The sequence below is a fragment of the Garra rufa genome, chromosome 1 (assembly GCF_049309525.1).
Source record: "Garra rufa chromosome 1, GarRuf1.0, whole genome shotgun sequence".
Classification (NCBI taxonomy): Eukaryota; Metazoa; Chordata; class Actinopteri; order Cypriniformes; family Cyprinidae; genus Garra; species Garra rufa.
This window is the reverse complement of record NC_133361.1, coordinates 42,210,920-42,236,220: the sequence shown is the minus strand read 5'-3', so window position 1 is coordinate 42,236,220 and position 25,301 is coordinate 42,210,920. Positions and strand designations below refer to the sequence as shown.

Below are 25,301 nucleotides of genomic sequence, written 5' to 3'. Positions count from 1 at the left end.
GACGCCGGGGTGGAATCCATGTGTGAGACCTGAAAGAACATAACGTACGAAATGAGGGTCAGGGTGATGAAGCAATTCAGCAGATAAGCGGGAAACATTGACAGGAGTCGATAAATATCTTTTTTGATTTTTATTTGCAGCTTTATGGACAGAACAAACCAGACGTGCATGAGCGCCGCCACAAAAATTGCACACATGCATGAAACGACAGCGCTGTCTGGTGCACCTGCCGCTGTTGAAGTCGGTGCAGACTTGGTTGCCGGAGGAAGAAGGGCGGCGGCGAAGTGTTGGAGTAGGGGTAACTGGGGTCTCCATGAGACGCGGGACGTACCTCGTGGATTTGGGTTGGGATGGTTCGGGGCCGGGAGGAATGGATGGATTGATGAAAGTGCAGCTGGAGGTGGGGTGGGAAAAGGGACGGCAAACCGCGCAAGAGATGTTACGGCAGCCCAGGAAGACTCTGCTATGGAGCTCGGTGTCCAGAGCTCCCCAATAAGGACACTGGTTCCACTGGGCTACGCGGATGGCACATTTGGCGGCGAACAACTTGTGGTATGTGTAAAAGTGGGAACCTCCGAATGACAGCGCGAGCTCAGCGACTATTGTAAGATAGTCGCTGAGCTCGCGTCTCCTATGGGGAAAGGCGGTGCAGATGACTTCTGCGTAACGGGTGAAGGCAATGGTAAACTCGGCAAATGACCGAATGCGTGACTGGGCGGGTGCTGAATTTTTTTAAGTGACTGAGAAATCGCCACAGTTGATTTGGCAATCGGCGGGTGAGGGTAAGATTGGTGACAAGAGGGTGAAAAGATCAACATCCGCACCTGCTAGTATCTGGGTCCTGATGGAGTTGGGAACTGGGGGAGGTTCCTGCGCTAAAGCGTTTGGCGGGGCTGGAAGGGGTGTGGCTGAGGCCAATGAGAAGGGAGGACGGGCCTGAGGAGGAAGGAAAGTGGCTGCGGGGACTGATAGAGGCGGTAAGCCTGAGCTGCGTCCGTTTTTCCTTGGCTGGGGCGCCGAAGAAGGCAGAAGCGTAAGAGGACGCTGGGGAAGATGCCCGACCTCTATAAGGTGGTGGAGACGGCGTAAGCTGGCGTCTCGGAGTGCGAGCAGCGGCGGTGCATGAGGGCCTGCGGCCCCGTGATGCAGCCGCGGGCTTGATTGGTGGATCCTGCGGAGCGCTGGTGGCCTGAGCGGCGACCTGGATGGAGGCTGGAGGAGCTGCCTGTATCTGAGGAATAATCCACGGAGGATGAGTGAATCTCTGACATATTACGGCGATTGGGAGTGCCAATGCTGAAAATTGGAGATAAGAGAAGGTAGGACTGCTTGGCTATTTAAAGGGACTGTAGTGATTAGATAGGGAGTGTGATTGCTGATGGAGAATTGGCCGTGTTAATTATCTGCGCGAGCTCCTCCCGAAATTTGTTAACAAAACATCACGTTGTGCGTCTCTCTCTACAACGAATTCATTCAAAAACAGCAGTTTTACCACCTCGTTGCTGAGTAATATAATGTAGCGATCTAGTATCTAGGCTGTTTTAAAAAGAATCGCGGGCAAGCGCTGACAATAAGTTTATGTATGTGCGGCGCAGCGCACAATGCGATCTCTGACCTCTCTCTCTCTGCGTTTGCTTGCATCAGTTAAAGCAGCGCATTAATATAGAACGGTGATTAAACTGACTTGGAACTACCTGTGCATTAAACGGTTTTACTGCATACCTGCCAGCCAATCAGAATCCAGTATCTAGACATTCCATGGAATAAGTAAGGGATAATCAACAGTTTGCCGTCCATTAAAGGATTTTAAATGCACGACGTGGAGGCTAATAACCACCCGACGCGAAGCGGAAGTGCATTTTAAATCCTTTAATGCACGGCAAACCGTTGATTATCCCGCTTATTCCATGGTCATTTGCTAAGTTATAGACAAGTTAAAACTAGTACTGCTCTTTGCAGCGCAATATTTGACTGAATAGGTAAAAAAGACGGTTATTTTCGTCAGTTATGACACGCCGCTCTAGCATTCTGCCTGCTTCAAATCAGACACAGACATGAAATAGAGCGGTAAGATCACATTTATTTGAATGAATTCTAGCATTTGTTTCAGTAAATTATCCATCGACCGAGAGAGAGGTAGAGATGACAGTTGTGTGTGTGTGTGTGTGTGTGTGTGTGTGTGTGTACCTGTCTGCATTGCTGTGCGTCTGCGTGTCTCTCTCTACAAACAACGAATTCATTCAAAAACCGCAGTTTTACCACCTCGTTGCTGAGGAATATAATGTAGCAATCTAGTATCTAGGATATTTTAATAATAAGAATCGCAGGGAAGTGCTGACAAGAAGTTTATGTATGTGCGCAGCACAATGCGATCTCCGATCTCTCTCTCTCTCTGTGTCTCTCTCTGTCTCTCTCTCTCTCTCTCTCTGCGTTTGCGTGCATCAATTAAAGCAGCGCATTAATATAGAATGGTGATTAAACTGACTTGGAACTACCTGTGCATTAAACGGTTTTACTGCACACCTGCCAGCCAATCATAATCCAGTATCCTGACATTCCATGGAATAAGTAGGCTTCGCTTCGCGTCGGGTGGTTATTAGCCTCCACGTCGTGCATTTAAAATCCTTTAATGCACGGCAAACCGTTGATTATCCCTTACTTATTCCATGGAATAACACCGGCTGTGCAATCTGTTCACTAAACTGCTCATCTCAACTGTTCTTAATCTTGAAAAATACTTTTTAAAGTTCTCTAAAGAAGAAAAGAAAGGCTGCTCCAACACTTCCTGGCTTTTCCTAAACCTCCATATTCCAATGCATAAGGAATCATGGATCTTCTCCCAGGCCTCCAGCTCAGATTTCCACAGAGCTGCTCTGGAGCGGATGAGCTGAGCAACTTCATTTTTGCTCCCTTTGTGAAGACTTATACTGTCTATGCAAATAAAAAGAATATCTAAGCCAATAAAGAGGGCATTTAGAGTGATGAATCCAGCTCTAGCAGACTTTGAGAGCGCAAGTGGCGTCCCTTTCGCCAGCTTGCCAATGTCAGGCAGATCTGCAGCAAGTTTGGGAATGTTGCGAGGATTTTGCGCCTCTATGAGTCCAACTTTGGCTGCAGTTGCAATCACCTCCTCATTTTTGAGAACTTTAACAGCATAAGCTGCATCTACCAGAGCATCAATGCCTTTGGCCACTCCTCCTGCACGAGCTATAAGCTTTCCTGCTTCAAACATATCTACATCATCAAGTCCCTCTAAATGCTCCTCATTACTGGCCTGCTCCAGACAGTCTAGAATCTTCCCCACATCATCCATGTATCTCTGGAAAATGCTCTGTGCATTTTTTCCATGGTGGCTGTTGACAGCTACCTTAGTGATGCCTGTGACGACACTGTTGACACCACTGGTCACCCCCAGACCGACACCGGCCAGAGTCAGAGCCAGTGACACTCCTGCAGTGACAGGTGCAAGAGCAAGACCAACAATGGACAAGATTCCCCCTGCTATCCCCACTGAACTGCCAGCCACAGTGGAGATACTGGCCCCCATTTTCATCCTGTCCAGATGAACTGCGCTCTCCTCCAGATCTGACAGGAACTGCTCCATTCTAGAGCGACGCTGACTAAATACACCAATGAAGCGCAGAGCGTGTTCCTGAAAAATGAAGGTCATCCTGGTGTGCTGGTCCATCCTAAACAAGGGAAGAAAAAATATTTGATCTGCTTTTGACTGAAGGGAAAAGATTCATTTAATAAGGGTATTTAAGTTATTTAAAAAATAAAATCATAATCCTACCTGATTTTTTTCAACTTGTTCAAATGATCCATTTTTTTTTGCATGGAGTTGTCACTTAAGTTCAGATTCAACCTCATTTTAAAAAAAGTTGTACTCCATCTGTAAAAAGTTTCAGTCTAATTAATAAAACCAATGGGCCTCATTCATTAAAACTTTGTACAATACGCATTTAAAAAAAATTCTGCCACATTCACAACAGGTGTGTATGCACATAAATTTGTCCTTACCCTTGCTCTATCACATGAACTAACATTTTATCACAAATTTGTTTTGTGATGCGTATATATTTGTCCAGATGAAAGTCCAGGACATCCAGGTTATTGAGTGAAGGAAAGAAGAAGGTTCCTATATTTCGTTTAAAGTAAATGAGGAGAGGAGAGACCATTCTCGCAGCTGTGACGACTGATCGCACACTTTCAGGACTCTCTTTAATTGGGAGGAAAATCTGTTCAGTAAAGGCAAATGGTGAGGTAACGGCAAGCTTCTCTACTGCATCCAGAAAGTGGTCAAGATTTTCCAGCCCTTTAAGTGTTTTTTTCAGGACTTTGCTCAGTTTTTCCTCAAGCTCTTTATATTTGGAGTCAGCTGTGACCTGAGTTAAACCACTCCACAGGTATTCTCCAAACGCCTTGGCTTTTTTCTCGGAGCGCCGAACATGGTCAAATTTAAGACTGACTTGGTCTGCACTGTCCTTGATGTCTCTCATCTTATTCAGCTCTGTCTCTCTCTGAAGAGCCCATTTTAGTTGTTTGTCACAGAAGTCCCTCACTGTCGAAATGCAGAAGAGTGTCTCCTCTGCATACTCTAACAGGAGCTCCTGTAGTTGTTCCCTAAGTCATAATCAAGGGTAAATCAGAGAAATTTACATAGTAACAATTAATTTGTTTGAGTAAGCATTAGTGAACAACAGGGTATTTGTAATTCATAATATTCAGAAAATTATAATATCTAATAATTGCATCACCAGCCAATGCTTATAGTCTTTTTCTTCTTAGTGCACAAAACCTCCATTCTACAAATTTTAGTGTAATTGTGTGTAGTTCGCTATAACCTATTGATGTATGTGTTTGGTTATTTCTTTACACTCAATTGGCCATGAAAAATCAGCCTATAATACTTACAACAAGCATTTACAAATCCCCTTCTCAGTGTGTAGTGACCAATAAATACTGCATACAGTAGGGACCATGTGAATCAGAATGCAGTAAGTGTCATTTGGAAAATGACACTGCAACAAAGTTAACACTTGTGTTGACTTTTTACAGTACAGTGAGGCAAAAAAAAAAAATATTATTTGATCCCCTGCTGACTTTGTACATTTTAATGTAATGAATTTAATTTACATTTTAATAAGTGAAAATAGTATTTAATCCCCTATCCATCAGCAAGATTTCTGGTTCCCAGGTGTGAATTTTAAGGTCAATTTTAAGCCCAATTTATACCCCTGAATGATCGGGGGGTGTGGCCTGATTCGCCGCTTGTCACAAGCAATTTTTTTGTCCAAAAGATCCTCTATTGTGTTGTGTCATTTTAATTATTTAATTGCACCTGATCAAGACGGAGCGCCCCCGAACTCAAATCATAAATATCAAACATGTTTGCCAAATGTCAGCCTCGAAACCTTAATGACTTGGAGAGGATCTGCAAAGAGGAGTGGGACAAAATCTCTCCTGAGATGTGTGCAAACCTGGTATCCAATTACAAGAAATATCTGACCTCTGTGATTGCTAACAAGGATTTTGCCACCAACTTTGCAAATCAATTTTTTTTTTTACTTTTTTGAAATGCATTTTTCTGGAATTTTGTTGTTGTTGTTGTTATTCTGTCTTTTACTGTTCAAATAAACCTATCATTAAAATTATATACTGATCATGTCTTTATCAGTGGGCAAACATACAAAATCAGCAGGGAATCAAATAATCTTTTCCCTTACTGTATGTGGGGTTTACACACTGTTCTTGGGGGGTGCATCTTCGCTTATCTTCCCATATAATTTGGCCTGTAAATCACTGGCATAATTAATTAATTAATTAATTAATTAATTAATTAATTAATCAAATAAATTATGATAAATAATAAAAAAAAACAAGGGTGCAAAACCTCCCTTTGTCACAATAAGTTGCTGGAAGGATGATGGAGATGTGAAGTAACATGAAACAGTTTTTTATAATAGAAGCATGGGGGATAATCCACTACAGGAACTGGAGTAAACACACGTACACGACAAAGCAGACCAGACAGAGACAGAATACACAGACTAGAATAGCTATTTGGTCTCAGACAAATCAAGTCAAGTCAAGTCAAATTTTATTTCTATAGCACATTTAAAAACAACAGAGTTGCGGCAAAGTGCTGTACAGAGCTACAGAGTGCAAATAAAAGCTTTAGAATAGACAAGACAAAATACAATTATAGACACGATTTCACCCGATATAATCCATTTAATAAATCATATAAAATCAATCCAAAGTGACTTAATTAAAAGCCAAAGAGAATAAATAAGTTTTAAGAGCCGATTTAAAACTGGATAATGACGGGGCAGATCTCACAGCGAAGGGCAAACTGTTCCAGAGTTTAGGTGCCGCAGCAGAGAAGGCCAGACCACCCTTGGTTTTACAGCGAAAGCGTGGGACAGTTAAAAGAAGCTGATTACAAGACCTGAGAGTTCTTTGGGTAGTGTACAGAGTCAGAAGGTCAGATAGGTATTTTGGTGCATTCCTGGATAGCGCTTTGTACACAAAAACTGCAATTTTAAAATCGATTCTGAACTTAACCGGAAGCCAATGTAAAATTTCTAGGATAGGTGAAATGTGATCTCTCTTTTTTGTACCGGTCAGAAGTCTCGCTGCAGCATTTTGAACAACTTGCAGGCGAGAGATTGTAGTTTGAGGCAGACCACAGTACAGGGAATTACAGTAGTCCAGCCGTGATGTAATGAAGGCGTGGATTACAATCTCTAAATCTTTCCGAGACAAGAAATGTTTTACTTTTGCAATCGATCTCAAGTGAAAGAAACTGCCTTTTACTACTGATGGGATAAATCAGTCTATAATTAATCAGGTTGATTGTCTTTACAATAAAGCTTTGAAAATTTTAGAAGCAAATTAGATACCATCATTGCCAGATCCTAAGTAAATACACGATTTTAAGCTTTGCTCATTTTTATTTATTTTTTTCATTATGTGAAGTTTGTCTTTAAATTCATAAATAGTCTTGCCCCTATGCCTGTTATAAGGTGTAGACGTGCTGGACGGACGAGACGAGAAACAATATACAATAAACACTATCTTTTAATATATCCTTAGAATAACAGGCAGGAACATCCACACACGAACACAATCAACGATTAAAGACCGACCTAGACACTTCAAACAAACAGACTTATAAATGGTGACTAATTACAGAGACACAGGTGACACAGATTACGGTGACGAGGACTAAACCAAATGATAACAAAATGACAGGGGGAGACAATGGGAGAAACCAATAGAACAGACATGAACTGTGACATTACGCCCCCCTCCGAAAAGGCGCGTCCTCGCGCCGTAGAAAGAACAAACAAAAATGAACAAGAGGGGCAAGAAAACAAAACAAGTCACTGGAGGAGGCTTCGGCGGAGGACGCGATACCAGGAGGGGGACCAAAAGGTGGCAGAACAGACAGTCCAAGGGGGCGACGACGGAGGGAGGAGCCAGGGAGGAGACAGGAGGGATCCAGGGCAGGAGGAACAGACCCAGACCACAGCCATAATGACGGCCCACTGTGGAGCCGACGGAGGGAGGAATCATGGTGGACGAAGGCGTGCCGACTCCATGGTGCCGACCGACAGAGGCGGAGCAGATGGAGAAGGAGCCCGAGGCGAAGACGGAGAGCCGATGATCCGGGGTGACGCCGAGGATCCGGAGGGCCAAGGTGGAACAGGCTCTGGCGCCCGAGGCGGAGGCGGAGTCCCGGAGATCCGCGGCGGAGCCGGAGCGACAGAGGATGGAGGCTGTGCCCGCAGGAAGGAGGAGTCCCAAGGAGCCGGTGGGAAGGCGCGACGAGGCACAGCCGGAGGAGCAGAGTCCTGAGGAGCCGATGGGGTGACGACTGACCAGGGCGGGGCCGGAAAGACGTTGGAGCCCGATGGAGCTGGTGGATCGACGGGCGACGGTGAAGAGGAGGGCGTCGAGAGCCGTGGTGGAACCGCGGGGTCGAAGGGCCGAGGCGGAGTCCTGGACTCGGAGGCTGGAGGTGGAGCTGAGGGATCCTCCAGCCGAGACGCCGATGGAAGCTGGCAGTCCCGCGGCGAGCCCACTGCACAGGTGGTGGGCTGAGGGTGAGCTGGGGGACTGACTGCTGACCTGGGAGACTTTGGGTGGCTGGGCGGAACCAGCGGGACTCAGGACGGCTGGGCGGAACCAGCGGGGACCAGGCAGATTCAGACAGACGAGGGCGGGTGGGAGGGCAGTCTATGCAGGTCAGTGGCTCAGAGAAAAAGTCTATTAAGTCACATGAGTTATCTTGGGCAAGATCCGAGAAGAAGTCTATTAAATCCCCAGAATTAGATCCAAGCTCACCCTCAGCGGTGGTGCAGTGGGCAGGGCTCTCTATCGCCCTCTCTTGCTCCACGTGACAATCCACCGTCACGGATGTTGATGCCGGCTCTCGCACCTGGTCAGATGGGTCAGGCTCTGTCGCTCTCGGCTCTGGCACTCCATCTGCGGTGGGCTCGGGCTGTAACTCCGCTTGTCGGGGTGATGGTTGGCTGGGTTCTGGGTCTGGAGTGGGGCTGACGTCCTCCTTGACGATGTCAACAGTCCAGGATGATTGGCAGGACGCCAGCACCCACTCGATGAAATCAGGCAGGCTCTCTTGAGGACCCTCCCCGGATAGCAGCGCCTTGGTGGCAGAGTTCAGTCCTAGGTGGTAGTAGATGCATAGGCTGCTATCCGGGAAGTGTGATTGGTTCGCCAGGAAGAGAAACTCACGTGTGTGGTCCTCAAGAGAGCGTTCCCCCTGCCTCAGGAGGATCAGGAGAACAGTAGGGTCCATGATACACCGAAAAAATAAACACTGAGTAAAAAACGAGAAAAAATAAACGCAGGGAAAACGTGCCGGGTAAACTGTTGAGGTCGTTCTTTCTGTTATAAGGTGTAGACGTGCTGGACGGACGAGACAAGAAACAATATACAATAAACACTATCTTTTAATATATCCTTAGAATAACAGGCAGGAACAAGCAGGAACAGGCAGGAACATCCACACACGATCAACGATTAAAGACCGACCTAGACACTTCAAACAAACAGACTTATAAATGGTGACTAATTACAGAGACAGGTGAAACAGATTACGGTGACGAGGACTAAACCAAATGATAACAAAATGACAGGGGGAGACAATGGGAGAAACCAATAGAACATACATGAACTGTGACATAACTGTGACAATGCCCTTACGTAACTTATTTTTTTTTATTTTTTTTTTTGAGATTTTTGAGATTCAGGGAAGTCATACTTTGTAAAACATAATTTCATGCATATCAAAACATGTATCCAATTTCAAATGTAATGGGGCACCAAATGGGACTTCGCCTAGGGCATCAAAATGGCTAGAAACGGCCCTGCTTATCACTATTGCTGATCACTTTTGTTGTGCTATGATATTGTAATATTTACCATTATATAATCAGAGGAATATAGAAAAGTTTATGAAAGTGTCACTCCACAATACAGTAGCAAAATATATAAATATATATAGTATTTTTATGTTACATTAATCAGTGTCTAGCTCACCTTCCTAAGGAAAAGATATGGACCAGAAGACTCTTGTGCTCTTATTATTTCAGTTATTTTGCCTTCAATGTAAATAAACATGTGCATACAATAAACTTGCTCTTGTGAATTTATTTTGATGTTAATTACATTTAATTACATCCCCCTGAGAAGGGAACGAGACACTGCACCCTCTAGGGGTCGCTATGGGGAATGCCTCAGCATGACCAGTGTCTTGAAGCATACATCCAAACACGACAATAACATTGGCCGGCGACAGCCTATGATGTCACTACCGGATCAACCACAGTAAAAAAGGGTGCCGGGAGAACATGTCATCCGCTTCTTCGTCTGAAGAAGCACACACAAAAAAAGAGTTCCTGAGTTAACACTGGTTAACGCTGGCGTGCTGCCCACTAAAAGAGTAAACAAAAGAGTGTTTGGCAGCCGCCAGCGAGATCCTGCTGGCCGTTGTTTTATACAGTTCATGGATGGTTCATGCGCCCATTGCGATCGCATGACCATGCTGAAGTCCCGCCGCTCATTTGCGAGGCGGATCCCCTCGTCGTCCTCCCGCAGTGAGTCGTTAAGACGTCAATGCTTTTCAGCCACCACGGCGAGGCACAGGGAGGACATCCAAGTTACTGTGCAGAACGCACCACCGGCCCCCAAAGCCCTGTGGTCTTCTGCACCTCAGCATAGTCCCGTTGAGCTGCCAGAGCAGTTTGCTTCCCCGCACACCAGGCCGAACATCTCCTTTGGCGCTCCCCAAGAGGACGAGATGTCTATCGTAGCATCAGAGGGAGAGTCAGAGGGCGAGTCGGACGTCTCGGCGGCTCAGCACCCTCTTCCGGTTGCTGCCCCGTCTGAGGCGGATGCCAAGCTCTCGGCTATGCTCCTCCGGGCTGCCAGGGGGATCGGTCTGGAGGTACCCCAGGTGCCCCCGGCCGATCCTTCTAGGCTGGACGATTGGTTCCTGGGAAGGGCCCCCCGGGCCTTTCTTTTCGGAGGTGCACGAGGAGCTGGTCAAAACATGGCGGGCTCCATTTTCATCTCGGCCATGCCCCAGCTCCTCTCCCCTCGCCTACCCACAACTTCACAGAAAGAGCTAATTTCCCCACCTCTGGGGCCTCGGCCCCGAGTTTCCCTTTCGGGCAGCACTGTGCCTCCTCGGAACCGGACTCGGAGCCTGATATTGCCACGGCGGGAACCAGGGAAGAAGGTAAGCACTGCTCACCGCAGTCTGACTTTTCTCCAGGACGTTCATCCTTCTGGGTTTAGTCCCGTTCCCTTTCCCCCTCTAGGCTGCCCCACCGCGGTCACGACGGTCAATGTTCCCTTGATTCCCCTAGTGACCCGGCTGGGAGCCTGGCTTCAGCCTCCCAGCCCCTCGCAGTGGTTGATTCGGACGGTACGTTTCGGCTATGCGATTCAATTCGCCAGGCATCCGCCCAGGTACAGAGGCATTCTCTACACTACTGTTCATTTGGACACCCATGCCGCTGTCCTGCATGCAGAAGTTGCAGTCCTACTGGCGAAGGATGCAATAGAGCCTGTCCCTCCAGCCAAGATAAAGTCAGAGTTCTACAGTCCCTGTTTCATTGTGCCCAAAAAGAGCGGTGGGTTAAGACCCATCCTGGATCTTCGAGCTCTGAATCGGTCCCTTCTCATGCTGCCGTTCAAAATGCTCATGACGAAGCTCATGCTAACATGCATCTGTCCCCAGGATTGGTTTGCAGCCATCGACCTGAAGGACGCGTACTTTCACATCTCGATTCTTCCTCGACACAGACCCTTTCTACGGTTTGCGTTTGAGGGTCGAGTGTATCAGTACAAGGTGCTACCATTTGGCCTGTCCCTCTCTCCCCATGTCTTCATGAAGGTCACGGAGGCTGCCCTCCCCCCCCCCTTTGGCAGAAGGGCATTCGCATTCTCAACTACCTCGACGACTGGCTTCTCATAGCTCACTCGCAAGATGTGTTGTGCGAACACAGGGACCTGGGCCCGGTTGCATGAAAGTCCTTAACCCTCTTGGGCCGACGGTCACGCCGGCGTGACCAACCTACTTTTTTTAAGATCAGCGCAAAAGACACTAAAAATGCTCTGTCAGTTTTAGTCATACAAATTAGAGATATACATCAATGGAAACTGTAAAGTGTGTACTTTTATTTGTGCACACTCACAAGAACAGCAGAAAGTTGTGCTTTTTTATTTAGAATAAAGAAAACAAACAGGGTGATTTCTGTTTTCTCTGTCTCCGCAAATGAATATTTAGCACACAAACAGAAAAGTGGTATCTACTGAAAGCTTGAGATTTATGCTTTTAAACGAAGTAAGTTTTATCAAAAACAAATAATCTGTGATAAATTAATCTATATGAAACCAAGGAGATGTCTAGTCTATCCAGTTCCAACTAATTATCTCTAATGTGACCGCGCCCACTAGCGAAATCCCTTTAGATATGCAAATTAGCCATGTGCTACAAGCATGGCAAGGACCGAAGTATCTGTACGTGAGGAAACTCCCACATTACCGCAACAAAGCAACATGACTTCAAGTTCATCTTGGTTACAGTTTGTTTCTGAATGAAGATATGCTGTAAGGAATTAGACTTATATTTACAACGATCAGAAGAAGGACGTGATGCGATGCAAACCCAGCAGGAGGAGACATTTACATGAGTAAGTCTTACTTTCATTTTCCTACTAGCTTTCGCTGTTCTTTACTTTGACAAAACGTGTACACATTTTACTAGTTAGACTTATTCCAAACTAAAATTCCTGGCTTTATCAAATGAAACATTATGAAGTACGTTTGATTGCATTGCATCTCTCACGATGCCAGGGTATTTATAATGTTCTAGAAAAACGATGTGATTATGACTGTGAGATGCATTTTATGACGATATGTTTATGACTGTAGAATCATACTTTATTTATTTTATTGTATAACAGTAGGGTGTAAAAGTAATATGAGTGCTTACACTGAATGTATGTTTACATCATGTTTATTAGTAATATAGTGCTAAACGATATTACATGTCCTTTTTTACATTAGTACAAATGCTAGAGTCTATGACTGTATACTGACAGATGATCCTGATATGATTTTTGTTTTGTTTTGTTTTTGTAGTGATCTCAAACCTGCTCAAAAGATGAATCCTGCCCTCTTTCCCTTGAGTCCCTTCAAACTGTTTTCCTCTGAGAGCACTAGAAACTTGAGATGTTCAACTACACTGATATTCTAGTGTAAAACAAGTTTTTGACTTTTTTGTATTTTTTTAAGTGCACACAAAATAGCAGGTAAGATTTACCTGTTTCATTTGTTGAACAGAATTCAGAAGAAGTTTTCAGAAATGCCACAAAGTCTGTGCACATCTGTGTGGTAAGATGAGGGAGCTCAATAATGTGTCTTTGACCTTCATTATGTATGTTTTGTTTATACAGTGTAGTAAATAAAATAAAAATAATCTAAAACTACATTCTCTGAATCTTCTCACATTGTTTCCTTACCTGCTAGTCAAGTCAGTCATTGATGGGGCCATTAGGGAGGGCTCTTTTGTCTCTCAGGTGTGAATTGCTAAATATTCATGGGTCATTGCCACACCTACAGATCTGGCCATTAAAAATGCGTCTATTTTCACGCGGCAGCCTGCAATTCGGCACGCGTCCTGCCGCAGCGGCTTTTTTAGATTTTTTTACAACGTTGTTGCACTTCATATAATATCCACCAGGTGGCGCAAGGAACAACATTCTGTAGCCAAACACCATGGCCAGCTCTAGGGGGCGTTGGTCACAAATACCAGTACAATAGTTCAATGATTCCTCTTTCCTGAAATTATGGTTCAAACCAATAGCAAAAAGATAGCCTATTCATAAGCAGGTGCAGTTGTATTGTTATTTTGTTTTCTTTCTTTGTTTTCCTGACGAACATTTATTAGACTGCATCGGAAACAGAAATGTTAATTTCGGTTATTTTATTTCTCCAACCGACAACTGACGTAAACCGCTAAATTCGTTTTCAGGGATTAATTATACACAAGCAAGAAGCAGCATAAACATCAGAACCTCACGTGCAGAGTTTATGCACAGAGAAAAACCCAATAAACCTATATATAATAATAAATAAAATAGGCCCACATAAGAAATATGTTTTTCTTTTCTGAATGAATAATAATTTAACAAATTAATAAGTAGCAAGCCTATATGCAGAATTTAAGGCAATTTCTGTGATGCGCCCTTAAACCAGCATCTTGTTTCCATTTTTTTTTTTTTTTTACAAATAGCCTACGCGTTTTTTTTTTTTATTTTTTTTTTTTATTTTTATTGTGATTGTACACAAATAACAGAAATATGTAAAATATCATAGTTTTAAGCAATGCCGTACTCTTGAACGAGTATTGTAAGCTGTATCCACTTTATTAAGGGGAAAAAAATCAAGTGATCCTGACGGCGCCGCGGGCAGTTAAATTACTCGACAACTTTCACCTTCAGAATAAAATACATTAGGCTATATATTTCAGCGTTTTAAAGCAACATCAAATTAAGATATGCATGTTTAAGAGGTAGTTCGTCTTTTTCTTTTTCTAAGATACACAATTTTAGATACTCTGACAATTAATTTGAGTAGAGACAGATAGAAATGGGAAGGATAAATATAAACTACAGTATTTTTGCGATTTTGGTGCTTAGAAATATATTCTAAGCGGGCCGCGGGCGAATAATATAGTTAATATAGCGCGGAGCGGGTGGATGCGGAATAAAACCTCGTGGAAGCGGGACTGGAAAAGCACTTTGTTATATCCTATAGACTATTTAGATACTTCATCATCAAGCAAAAATTTATTCATAAGCAGGAGCAGTTTTATTATTATTTTCTTTCATTTTTTTCCTGTTGAACTTTTATTAGACTGCATTGAAAATAGAAATGTTAATTTCTGTTTTTTTTTCCAAACGACAACCGACGCGTTTAGTTATTATTAACGACAAGATTGTGTTAAATTACATTTAAATTGAAACGTGGCTGTGACACATTAATAACAGTTAAATTCGTTTTGAGGGGTTAATTGTACACAAGCAAAAAGCAGCATAAACATCAGAACATCACGCGCAGATCTTATGCACAGAGAAAACCCAAAAAAGCTGTATGTAAAATAAATAAAAATGCCCATATGCGAAATATAAATTTCTTAATGAATAATAATTTAACAAAACGAAATAAAATAAAATTAATAAGTAGCAAGCCTATATGCAGAATTGTAGGCAATTTCTGTGACGCGCCCTTGAACCAGCATCTTGTTTACATTTTTTTTTTTTTTTTTACAAATAGCATACACATCTGTTTTTTCATTGTGATTGTACACAAGTAACAGAAATATGTAAAATAGCATAGTTTTGAGCAATCCCTTACTCTTGAACGAGTATTGTAAGCTGTATCCACTTAATTAAAGGGGGAAAAAAACGTGATCCTGACGGCGCCGCAGGCAGTTAAATAACTGGATCACTTTCACCTTCAGAATAAAATACATTATATATTTCAGCGTTTTAAAGCAACATCAAATTAAGATATGCATGTTTAAGAGGTAGTTCCTCTTTTTCTTTTTCTAAGATACACTGACAATTAATTTGAGTAGAGAGGAATAGAAATGGAGAGGTTAAATATAAACTACTGTTTAGAGTTAAAAATTAATTAATTTATTTATTAGTATTATTACTATTATTATTTTGATTTGTTTTTGCGATTTTGGTGCTTAGAAATTTATTCTAAGCGGGCAGCGGGTGAATAATATAGCTAATATAGCGGGAGCGGGTGGATGCGGAATAAAACCTTGTGGAATCGGGATTGGAAAAGCACTTTATTGTTATATCCTATGTAGACTATACTTCATCATCAAGCATGGGCGTCGGAAGCAAAATAAATGTGGGTGGGTCCTCCCCCAGAAAAATAAATACTTTAGTATATGCCATTTTCTGTAGCCTGGTGCCTTTTATTTAATTTTTTACACAATGCAAATACTCCATATTTACAAATATTACAAAAGACGGCTGTTCTGCAACATTTTCAGTGGCGTAAGTGATAATCCATAGGTTCCATGTGACGTCACTGTAGTTTATCGCCGCCATTTTTGTGTCCGCGCTACCTGTTTCAGTCTATGGTCACAGCAGCCGCAACTACCAGAGGAAGATCAACAAAACTCCCAGACTGTTCACAACAAGTATACAATATGCCCGGGATATGTTGTTCGGTTAGCTGTAAAAACAGTCATCAGAAAAAAAAAACTAACAACAGTTTTATTAGATCTCAGCAGTGCTCGAAGTGGGTCGGTATGCATATAGCGTACCGGTGTCATTCACGCAGGTGCTTTCCAAAGCAGGGTTTTTTTTTTCGGCACAATAAGAGTACTGGAATAATAATTAAATATTGACTAAGATTGTGAATCAGTACATTATAACGAAAATAATGCCTTAAAATGAAAAGAAACATTTTTTTGCGATTACATCATTTTGAACCGATCAACTCGTAAGTCCAAAGATTTAGTAAACAAGAAAGCATTCAAAGAGCAAGTTCAAAACAGTGCTAATGCAGAGAATAGTGACTTACAGTACATCCAGATGCCGTAAATTATTTGTTTTCATTTGGCTTAAGAGCAAGAGTGTTTTATAGTTGAAGGTGTTTTAGATTATGCGGTGTTTAGTGAATTATGAAAATTAAATAATAAACGCTAAACTATTGTACTACATAGCGTTCGTCATTGCAACGCCTGCAGTAAAGTATATACATGTAAAAGGGTTCTCAAAAGTAATCATATTTGTTTTGCTAAAACTATTTATGTACAATTACTCTAAAAATGATTTGTCATACAAAAATGGCACACAAGTTACACACAAACCATCGTCCCAAGTAAATGGTACCATTGTGAATTGTGACTGGCTGCACAAGTGGTGTAATAAACTAAATTAAACTAAAATGTTATTGCAGCCATATAGCTTGAATGAATAAAAATGCATATTTTAAATAAAGAAATCTCATGCTTTTGGTGCTTGAATTTGTGCTTCAATAATGAGATCCAGTTTTAGGAATACACAAGACGTGAAAGACGTCTTCCCTCAGGTATATTTTATGTTTTCTTGGCTTGCTGGATGTTGCGCTTATGCTCAATAATCTCATTTTTTTGCATTCGCCAAAACTAATTTGCCGACATCTAAGCGCGGACTGTGGGAATTAGTGCCGTCAGCGCGAGTCCCGTTCGCTGTGAAGTAAGTTAGTGACCAGCCGGCAGAGGATTCTTCAAGGTCTTAAAGCCTTCATCGAGCGACTACGTTCACAACAATTTACACTTTTTGTCCTAAACATACAATCAAGTCAAATACACAGTGTGGGAAGTAGTAGTAAAAAGTAATTTCTTATTTCAATTTATTATTAAATCTCATTGAGATGCGCTGTGTCTGTTGTCATATCGGACACAAACATGGCGGCGAGCATAGCGGAAGTGACGTCTTTGGTACCCATGAATACGACTAACATATCGTTTTTTGACGCGGGAGACCCGAGTTCGCATCCGCCTTATGGTGAAATCATTTTCGAAATCGTCTCCCTTTTCACTTATATCACATCGGAAAGGCATTTGTTTATTTGTTAATTAATGAAATAATTGAAAAGTTGAAATAAAGTATCAACTAGGGTTAGGTCACCTACCGTAAGTGTATCTGAGCACTATACTGTACTTTTAGGAGTGTTAATAATTAATTTTATTATTATTATTATTATTATTATTATTATTATTATTATTATTATTGTCTTTAGATTTGTTCTTACATTTTGATGCCGTACATTATTATGACGCACTGTCCATGCAGTTTTTTTTTTTTTTTTTTTTTCTTAAAAACTGGTACTCCGACCAACGATCAGTAAAAGTTTTTTTTTTTTTTTTTTTTTTTTTTTTTTTTTTATTCATCTTTAAACAGCTCCGATTTACATCATTTTAGCCTGGAACTAGGCTTAAGTCTGTTCTGGGAAACCAAAGGGAAGTGTATTTTTTTTTATCAGTTTTCTGAAAAGTAGCCGTTAATGAGGCATCAGAGTTAAGCGGCATGCAGTATAAAGAGCGAAATGTTTATGAATGGCAGAGTCGGGGTGGGGTGGGGTGTTGAATGCTGTCTGTTGCCTTGTTGTAATCAACATTTGGAGACTTGGGGGTGCTGGGGGCGGATTCCGACTGCATTCAGTTGCATTTCGAATTCAGCATTCAAATGCATGCCAGGGAGAAGGGGAAAGCTTTCCTCACACGCTCCACTTTTTTCAAAACATTAGTGTCCAACCTGACACGCGGGTCAGTGGATAAACAACCCGAACCCGACCGTTTTCAAATAACCCACCCGCAACTCGGACCGCAGAATAAAAAAAATAAATATTGTACCCGACCCGCCTCCTGAGCCGTATGTTTAATACTAAAGTGATTAAGCTGTGGAGATGCAGTCTGAAATATCCCGACATCAGAAATCCATTGGTGTACAAGCTAAAAAATAAAATTAAAATAAAACAATGTGTCCTGTTGTAAAGTCGTTGCCGTATTGTTGTGTATGAAGTTCAGATGTTATTATTTTAAGAAATAGATATGTTTTAGGATTCTCCTTATTTTTGTTTTAGACATCCATCAATTACGGTGAATAAAAAAAATTCCGCGCTGGTGGAAACAAGACTTTCGCTTCTACTTTTGAGACCGGTGTTCTGACGTTTTTCTAAAAAAAAAAATAAGAATTCAAAATTCAAAATTTATTGTCATAAAAACAGAAGGTGAATATAATTCAAAAATGTTAAGTATTTGCTGATTAAAGAAAACATGAAGGATGCCGCTTAATATTTGGCTTTTACGTGAACTTTAAAGCATATCCCTCATTCCATTTGTTTTCTTTGTTTTGTAATCTTTATATTATTTTCGTGAAATGTATTTTTGCTCAACATGCATTTCTCGTGACCACGAGTTTAATGAGTAAACCAACCTGCGTGACATTAGTAACCCAGAATTATTTGAGATATTTCGTTTTGAGTTAAGAAATTGTTTGCCTATATTAATTGTTATAGAAATTAATACAATATTAAATAATTATACAGGCGATGCTGTATATGCTAATGCTGTCTGTGCGCAATGTAGACAGCTTTCACAAGTGTTTACATGTATTACATGTAGGCCTACTTCAAATTAAATAGCCCTGCAAGAAACATTTCATGTATCCCACAATCTTGTCCATTGACTGACCTTCTTTTTTTCCCATTATATTTGTATTATTCGTTTGTATTCGTTATTTTTTCCTTCATTTTGATCTCGTTACATAACATTCTGAATGTAAATGATACTGTAAAGGTGCTATGACTGGGGTTTTTACTGGAATGCAGTTTAAAGGTTAAATTTAACATATATTGTATTTTATTTAGTCTAACTAATAGACAAATAACTGAAGAGTGAATCATTCACATAGTTTCATTTGGAAATAATTTATCGTCACACAGTAAAATAGGCCTACATTCCTTCTCTTAACTAAAGAATTGAACATATAAAATATGAATTGAACATTTTATTTTGTTTAGTCCAATTAACAGACTAGACTATATAAATATTAAACTGTTTTACTGAGAAATGAATCATTCACGTAGTTTCATTTGTAAATGAAAACATCATGTATCATCACACAAGGGGATAAATACAATCAAAAAGTCAAAACGTAATTGGCATAATTGTCAGGCGTTAAAAATAAATAGCCCTAACCAGGTATTGAAATAATAATAACCTATAATAAGAATAAATAATAAGTGATTTAGAGCTATCTACTTTTTTCTTTATTGTGAATCGCTTAACCTAAATAACTTTATATATGCTATTTGGCATATATTTAGCAAATATTGTGAACTACAATTATGCCAATAAAGTTTTGACTTTATGATTGTATTAATTCCCGTGTGTGACCATACGATTTACAAATGGAACGTGAATGATTCACTCGACAATGAAACACTATATAGGTTATAATTAGACTAAAAATGAATATATGCCATATAGTATAATCAAAGCTTTCATGGCATGTCAGCATTTATCATTTAGATTCGGAATGTTAAGAGATCGAAATTAAGGGGGACATACTGAATATAAACGAATAATACATTTATTACAGAAAAAAAGGATCAATTAATGGATAAGACTTAAGGATGCATAAAATGTTTCTTGCAGGGCTATTTAATTTGAAGTACTTGTATGTAATAAATTCTTGATAAACTTTTGAATGCTGTCTACATCGCGCACAGACATTCGCATATACAGCATTGCCTATTGTTAATATATAACTTAATATTGCATTAATTTCTATAACAATTAATAAAAACATTTCTTAACTCAAAATAAAAAATATTAATAAACCTATCTCTGATAATCCTGGGTTATGGTTACGCAGGTTTGTTTATGCATTAAACATAAGGATGTCGTTACCTCGACAAAATAATCTTGTGGCCACGACATAATATGACATTCCCAGGAATTAATATCTCGTGGCAATGACAAAAAGTAATATGACGTTCCTACGAATTCATTTGTGTGGCCACGACAAACATAAGTGAACCGAAGGTGTCCCCTCCAGGTTACCGTACCTTTTAGTTTGCAGCAATGTTTTCAGCCTGCTCCAGTCCAGTGCGTTACATGACTGCCCCCTACTGATCATGTCTTTCCTATGTCATTGTATTTTCCGTGTTCCTTTGGAATACACCGGCGTCACGCGAGACCACTTTACTTCCCGCGCGCATTTTAAATGGCCAGATCTGTATGAATAATCCCTTTCGATCACAAACATGTTTTATAAAATTTACATCAATATATTGTTTTCTCTGAACGAGTGAACGAGATGATTTTCACATCATTTGGTTGAAAAAATTCTAGCCTACGACATCCAATTATCAAAAGTCTTGTAAAGAAATATCCTGTATGTGCTTCATGGCCTTATTTCAGTGACTTCAAAACTTTTGATTTTCAATAACCACGCATAAACATAGTTTTCTCAAAAACACAAACATGCACGTTAATGTTGCTTGCATATTATTGTAGCCCAATATGTGCTGATTACAATTTAATCTGACTTTAACCATTCATATGTTTTTAAGATATTGAAAAAAGCACAAACGTCATGGCATGTCAAAACTTCTTCAGGGCCCCAAAACACCCTCAGACCCCAGAGGGTTAATGGTTTATATTGGTGTTTGGTATGGTTGAACCCGAAATTGCATTCTTGAAATGTTTCTATACTTCAATTCTTTGTAAAATGTATTTTAGTCTTGTTATCGAAATCATGTCCAAATGTAACTTTGCCAAAGAGCGGGAAAGTTGGGACCCGTGGGACTGATAAGATAATATTGTGATTTATGGTTTGGGAGGGGAAACTAACAGCACCCTAGTTAAAACAATGTTCTAATTGGTCAAGACACCATTTTGGGATGTGTCCAAAATTTGAGTTTAAAACTCAGGACCCTCCTCAAATCGCTCTCTTGCAATTCTTCTTACTCCTTACAACGCTCTTCACGTGCTTCGTGCCGCCGCGTCTCGACGCCGCCTGGCCTGAATGCCAGCCTCCTCATCTAAAGGAAACATGAGGAGATCATCACACTTTTATCTTTTACTTTAATTCTTTTTATTTCTTTCCGTTGAGAGTTTCGTTTCTAGTTAAGTTTGTGCAAGCCGCGACCGACCTAAACGTCTTCGCTGACCTCAACTTCAACAGCACGCAACTCTCATATCCAGCCAACGCCCAAGCCTTCACAAAGGACCACAGAACCAACCAATCAGCAACCTCGGGAAAGCCCCTTTTTGAAGCAACGCAACCAAAGGAATTCCCAAAGGCAACGCGCAAGTAACCTCCAGAATTTTACTGAACTGGTGCATTTTGATATAAAGTTTAATAACCTCTTTGAGAGACTCAATACGAGGGTTAATTAAGTGATTGATGGTTGTTCAGGTCTAAGCAATTGCACATATTGCTAACTTGGGACTTCATATTTTCATTCCTTTAAACTCATTCTTTCCTCACTTTCTCTTTCTGCAACCTGTGTGAATGCGTGTGTTTATGTGTTAGACTAGTTTGTATGTTTTAGGTTTATCCAATAAATCGTATTTTTATTAGAAAATATAAGTATCTTGTGTTTTGTGCTTACAAGTTACTGTGTTAAACTGCTGATTTTGCTACTGTGCTAATATATAGTGTTTTCACTATATTCTGGATAGTAATATCCATTGCAGAGTTTGTGAATGAATCGCGGGTCGACTCAAACAGCCGTAAAACAGCGATTCTGTTCAAATTCCCTGAATCATATTCGATTCCCTTTGAGCTAAATTATTATGTAATTAATCCCTATTACTTCTTACATAATTGGTGGAGAGAATGCGGGCAGTTTAATCTAAATTGTAAGCACAACGAGTTATTTAATATTTTCTATTTCTGTGGATGAGAGCGTCTGAGTCTAGACTGTACGTGTGTGTGTGTGTGTGACGTAAGCAGCGCGCCCGCTTGAATGAACGCTGGAATGAATGAACGCTTGAGCGAATGCAGAGGACGGTAACTCGAGAACGTCTCTCTACTTTTAAACTGTAGTAAGTGAGTTTAAAGTTAAGGTCTGAGATCGTACAATAAGGTCGAAATTGAGCGTGTCCCTCATTTTCTGTAATGCCTTATCTATAGTTGAATTAATGTTATTGCGTGTTCCAGTGCCATTCAATTGCTATATTCCCGGCAGGGAATCTCAGTCACCGTTAGCTGAACGGAGCTAAACTGCAGTAAATAAAAGTGAAAATAAATCGACGGATAAAGAATAGTTTGAGCGTGTTCCTCAATCTATTGTAAAGGCCTTATTATTCATAGTTTAATTGTCAATGCGTGTTCCATTGTCAAAGCAACTATGTAATTTGACTCCCCTGGTTAAACAGTAGAAATAATGCTTGCCTGTTTGTGTCTGTTCACTAAGTGAAACAGTGCGATTTAAACGGTAGTGTTTTAAAATCTTGATCAAGTAAAGTTTAACTCTGAAACAACAGCGAATAAAATCTGTTGTGTCTACGTGCTCAGAGAAACTGGCGCGGAGATTTTTTTTGTTTCCTCATTTGCAGCGCCAAGCTGCCACTTAAATAAAGTTTAAATCCAACTCTGAACGAACTAAGAGTTTAAAGCGCCACATCGCAAAACCAACTAGAAGTGGTGTTGTTATGTGTACAGTGTTGAAATGCGCTGCCATTTCATGTAACATGCTTAACTGAACTTGCAATGTAATGTTCCATGTGCTTAGCCCACTATTGTTTGTTTTGGTTGCCGTAGCTACGATGGTGACTCGGAAGTCTTAACCTACTTCTGGAGCAACTCTGAACTGCGCATGCGCAGCACATTGACGTCATACTATAAACAAACTCTACGGTGCTGCTAAGCTAACGAAACTGTTGTTTTTACATTGAAGTCTATGCTAAAGATTAGCCTCAAAGGTTAGCAGTTAGCATTAACATCCAGTGGTTGAATAAAGTGTGTGTGGGCAAAGCTAAAGTGATTTAACCCTTTAAACCCCTGAACTAATACACCTGTTGGTCTATTTTTCTGTCCTATTTCTCAATTTTCTAACTTTACCACTTTATATGCATTTTACTAAAAAGGGGAATATTACTTCACTATTATTAATTGTGACAAATTCAAATTTAATTCAAACATTAAATTTATTTGGACTCATTTGAATTTCCTCATCTGGTCATTTCATATGATCATTATTTCTAGTACTCTCTCTTTTAGGTCAATAATTTTAGGTACTAATAAGCCTTGAACTTTGAAAGTTAAGGTTAAATTATTTGTACCTAATTGATTTGTTACCCCTATCAACAGATTCTATTCAGAATCACACTTACTCATTTCTTTAATTGCGTTTTTACCCCTATTGCTTCCTTTCTTGGTTATACAATTAACCTACATTTTTATTTTATTTTATTTGTTTATTTATTTTGTGTTTTTCCTCATGCACTTAATTTCATTTTGATTATTTTGCCATTTATTACCTTTAATTTCATTCTACTTTACCTTTCTCCTTTACCTCCTTGTATCCTAGCTTGGGAACGACACACCTGAGCTTTAATAGGAGACATTGTTATCCCTCGCTACGAGTTCAAATAAATTAGAAAGACAACTCTCTTTCACTCAAAATTCTATTGGTGTTTCATTAGTTGTGCAGGAACTATAAACAACACGCTACTCGTAGTCGGGTATAACAGCCACGCAGCCTGTGAGTGGACCCGATCCACTCAATTTGCTGAGTCTCCTTCCCTTCCTTTCTACCCAAGTCTCTCCTGCTTTCTTCCTTCTTTACTCCTCACATTCGCAGGGACCTGTAAGAACCATCAATCGATTCTAAGTGAATGAAATGCAAAATCTTGTCAAAGAACAGTAATCATCCTTATGAATTCGATTGTAATCAAACCCTCCTTCGTTCTTCCTAACCTCCCTGAATTTGAAAACGCATTCCAAATTTTTGCATCTCATCCCATACTGAGATCAATTATTAGAGATAAGTGTTGAACACCCGTTGCTTTCGAAGCCTCCTTGGTAAGCGGTCCAACTGTAAGGTGTTCGGTGTCAATCCTGTCAGACTAAGAAAAGAGAAACCAGCATTATTATTATATTCTCACGTCTCGAACAGAGATATAATAATATTGTTTACCTTTTTACAAAATCCAAGTAAAATTCCTCCCATTGGAAAAGGGAATTGTTTTATTTCACTGACTTGTTTTCACCTTTTTCTCTTTTTTCCTCTTCCTCATTAGAGTGACGAAGTCTTCACATCACTAGTCTACCTAGACACCCTGAGACCAACACTATCATCACCACATTTCATTAGGGGTTCACAATCACTGACACAACACTTAGTTGTCCCACCACACATAGGCTTCTACCTCACACAGATCTGTGTCAGTCTCCCTTCTCCTCAGCGTGCAAACATGCCACAGACTGCAGACCCCCTTGCCCACGGGGAAGATGTGAACACTTGGCTGAGAGGCATGACGGACAGCCTCACCCCCAAGACCTTTGAACTGTTATTATTCTTAATGAGAAGGTTCCTGACACAAGATTCAAGCCAGAACAACAACCACGAGGAGCTAGTCAAAATCACCAGCTCCCTAAGCGATGCCTTCACAACCCAGCTAAAACTGAGCGACAAGCACATCACCCATCTTCAAGAGGAGCTGTCACGTGCTCAACGCCGCATAGACAAGCTGGAAGTGAAAGTTCAAGATCAACTCAAAGCACCCAACGAGAGGGAGCAGGAAACAACGGAACAAGTTAAAAGGCTCCAAGCAGCCCTGGCAACAGCTCAACTTGACCAGCAACAAGCAAAGGCTGCCCAGAGAGACCTGGTGAACAGACTCCAGTATGCCGAACAGCTACTAGAGAAAGCCAAGAACGACATCAGCAACAAGAATGCTGAAATCAGTGCCTTAGAAAACCACCTTGAAAGGTACAGCACTGACATAGACAATCTGACCCAACATCTAGACAATGCCAACAATGAGCTCTACATGGTCAGAAAAGAGTTAAAATATGCTTATGAGCTGGAACAAGAGCCAAGAAGAGCGAAGCATATCTCAGCCTCACCACTGCTGAGCAGAGCTAAGTCTCACATCCAAGAACTGACATCCAACGAAGGAAGTGAAGCGCCACCTCCCGAAACATCACTAGCCTTCGCCACACAGCTCT

At 40.9% G+C, this 25,301-nt stretch overlaps 1 pseudogene; it reads right to left on the bottom strand.

The window, feature by feature from the left end:
* Window positions 1-1,064: 1,064 nt before the first annotated feature.
* On the bottom strand, window positions 1,065-4,804 carry LOC141311255 (uncharacterized; annotated as a pseudogene).
* Between the last annotated feature and the right edge of the window lie 20,497 nt (window positions 4,805-25,301).